Source organism: Propithecus coquereli, unplaced genomic scaffold, assembly GCF_000956105.1.
Source record: "Propithecus coquereli isolate 6110/MARCELLA unplaced genomic scaffold, Pcoq_1.0 Scaffold6, whole genome shotgun sequence".
Classification (NCBI taxonomy): Eukaryota; Metazoa; Chordata; class Mammalia; order Primates; family Indriidae; genus Propithecus; species Propithecus coquereli.
Genome location: NW_012151951.1, coordinates 13,318,310 through 13,321,136, shown reverse-complemented (window position 1 = coordinate 13,321,136; position 2,827 = coordinate 13,318,310). Strand labels below are relative to the sequence as shown.

The 2,827-nt window shown below is 36.0% G+C and overlaps 1 protein-coding gene across 1 annotated transcript in view; it reads left to right on the top strand.

Moving 5' to 3' along the window:
* The window catches only part of ZW10 (zw10 kinetochore protein), a 65,110-nt gene that overhangs the window by 56,627 nt on the left and 5,656 nt on the right, over window positions 1-2,827 (top strand). The window lies entirely within an intron of this gene.

The following is a 2,827-nucleotide window of genomic DNA, read 5'->3' as shown; positions in this document are numbered from 1 at the left end:
GAAGTCTCATTTCTAGTCAACACAGATGGTAGAAGAAATTGTTCATGTTTCATGTCTAACTCACGCTGTTATATTTTTTTAGTTTTGTCTTAATTCTGTTTTGCTGGAAACTTAATTAATCTCTTTTATATCTACAAGAAAGTAGTATTGCACTGCTTCTCAACCTAGCATCTGTAAATTATGAATGAGGAAGTTAGAAACTGGGCAGTGGTCCTGAGGCATGTAGTGAGAAGTCATTTAATTTGCAAGTGAACTCAATAATTTAGTAAAGCGAATGCAATGTTGTGCTGGTACCATTTTTCCAACATATTGTTGCAGTTGAGATTATACGTCTGATCCTAAAGGAAAATTGTCTGGACTTGGCCAGCTGATGCCTCTAAAGCATAGATTGTCTAAACCCTTATTTGTAATAACATCCCCTGCTTTGCAACAAGCTGTGCCATATTCTGCTGGAGAAATTGGCTCTTTCATGTGGCCAAACTAAATTACTGACAATCTGTTGAAACATATTTTGTGTCATTCTAGCATTAGGAGTATTGTCAGAGAACTGATGAAATCTAGTGTCCAGGCCGGATGCAGTGGCTCACACCTGTAATCCCAGCACTTTGGGAGGCCAAGGCAGGAGGATTGCTTGGGGCCAAAAGTTTGAAATGAGCCTGGGCAACACAGTGAGACTCCATCTCTACAAAAAATTAAAAAAAAAAAAAATTTAGCCGAGCATTTTGGCTCATGCCTGTAGTCTCAGTTACTTGGGAAGCTGAGGGAGGAAGATTGCCTGAGCCTGGGAATTTGAGGTTATGGTGAGCTATGATCAGGCCACTGCACTCTAGCCTGTGCGACAGTGTCTCTAAAAAAAAAAAAAAAAGCTTGTGTCTAGTAATGTGTACTAAATTGGTTGGAAAACATATTGCTGTAGCTGACGCACCTGGACAACATGCATCAAACATCTGCTGCCCTTTCCCCACTACTAAGCTGGCCCCCAATTGTATTCTGTTGTGTTTCCTTTGCACAAAATCCAGGACATCTCTACTGAAGATGGCGATAGATTGTATTCCTTATGCAAAACAGTAGTGGATGAAGGACCCCAAATATTTGCACCTTTTTCTGAAGAAAGCATGAACAAGAAATATCAAGAAGAGGTTCCAGTCTATGTGCCAAAATGGATGCCATTCAAAGAATTGATGATGATGTTACAAGCCAGCTTGCAAGAAATCGGGGATCGGTGCGTGTAACCCTTCTGTAGAGGCTTATATCTTTCTATAGTACAAGAGAGTACTATTAGGAGCAGTGGTTTTCTGTTTCTTATTGTTACTCAGAAACAGGTTTCATATTGAGTAACAGAAGTTGCAGCCTTTTCCTGATTTATCGTAGTGTTCCACTTTCTCATATTTGATAACATAAGACTTCTCATTCATATTATTTTGGTCTTGAACATGTGGTTTTGATATTCTGTACAAATGATCTGGCATTTGTAAGAATTACAGCCTTCTGACACCTAGATGGAAATTGTTGTTCACTTTAAGCAACAGTGGTTGCATTGTAAGCAACAGTGGATGCATTGTAAGAATGACGTTACGTTAACAGAGAAGCAACTTTTATCTGTCCCAAATACTCAGCATGAAACTATCGTTCGATTGACCAGCAGTCTTTCTGATCAGTTAATGTTGCTGTGCCCACTAAGTGTATGCTATATCATATCATAGTGCAGAGGCCATTGGTACTGTATAAAACAGAATAGATGGGGGTTAGTAACACATCATGGATGCTTTTATGTTGTTTTGGTAGATTATTGACCAATATGTTTACCTTGCAAAGGGAACTCCCTATAGAGGCTGTAAGGTCCATTTCCATCCCTGTGGCTACTTGTCTGTCTGTTTTAACTACAGACGACCAGTTATCCTAGATCTATCTGAGTTGTCTGCTGCAACTGTTCATTTGTGTAACAATGTAAATGAGATTTCTGCTTGAAAAAAATCACATCAAAATATCTCGAATCACATTTAGTACAAAGTTTTGATTTATTCATTTGTTATTTATATATCCTTAGTGGGTAAAAAAGATGTCTTTAGGTAATAGGTTCCAGAGGGTAGGCAGCAGATAAGAATTTTTCTTTCTGCTGTTAAAGGGCCTTCTTGCAGCCTATGAATGATCATTAATTCCTTGTTATGAGAAAAATTACAATAGTGCTATATCTCAACTTCTTTTCTCTGCCTAGGAAAATTTTTTTCTCCCAGAGATTTCAGTAAATGTAAGGCTACTATCTAATTGAGAAAATCTTTTACCAAAGAAGCTATTTCTAGTCATGTAATTTAAACATTTTAAAGTTATAAAATATACATATGAAGGAATACAGCATATGTAATATATATTCACAGTTTAAAAAAAAAGAATAAATGTTCATGTACTTATTACCCAACTTAAAAAAAATAATATCATTACCTTTAAAGATTCCTGTATACCCTTCTCCAAATGCTCTCCCTGAGGGGTAACCACTATCTTGAATTTTATGTTATTTCCTTGCCTTTCTTTTTATAATCTTACCACATTTACATGTATTTCTAAACAATATAAAGTTTAGACTTGCCTGTTTTTGAACTATCTGTAAGTGAAATCTTCTGTCATTTGTTTCTTTTATTCAATATTATGTTTTTGAAATCCATTCATGATGGTATGTATAGCTGCAGTTCATTTTCACTATTGTGTCATAGTCCGTTGTACAAATATTTCATAGTTTATTTGTCCTGTTGAGTCACATTTTCACTAGTATTTGGAATTATCAGACTTAAAAATATTTGCTAATCTAGTTGATGTGAAATGATAGCTCATT